Below are 472 nucleotides of genomic sequence, written 5' to 3'. Positions count from 1 at the left end.
TTTTTTAGTGCTTCGTTAGTGCTCGTTTGTTCCGGTGAAACTAGCGTATGTGCAGCTTTAGTTTATGAGATATTAAGAATTATAATTTCGCCCGATGACGTTGCCACTTTAAGGCCAATTTTGGCTGCTGCATATAAGCAAGCCCTCACCTGTTGTGAGGCTTCTTGCGTCGTGACATCAACTCCATTTGCTTTCTTTGCACCGTGCTGGGTAAGCGTGGCTGTTTCAATGTTTGTCGGCTTTAATACCAGATATTAATGTTAACTGGTCTATTTGTTCAGCCTCCTCTGCTGCATCTCCAACGTATAGACCGATCTGTCCGTTTGTTTGTTTACTGACAGGAAGTGAAGGGCTATTGTGGCCAGGTTCGCCCCATGTAAACAAAGCCTTCAAAATAGGTTTTTGTTACAGCTGTACTGCATAGGTGGAATTTGGGATCCGTTTGCTTGTCAGTGGGGTAACTGACCATGTC

The sequence above is a fragment of the Nematolebias whitei genome, chromosome 19 (assembly GCF_014905685.2).
Source record: "Nematolebias whitei isolate Nwh7 chromosome 19, NemWhi1, whole genome shotgun sequence".
Lineage (NCBI taxonomy): Eukaryota > Metazoa > Chordata > Actinopteri > Cyprinodontiformes > Rivulidae > Nematolebias > Nematolebias whitei.
Note: the sequence above shows the minus strand (reverse complement) of the source record.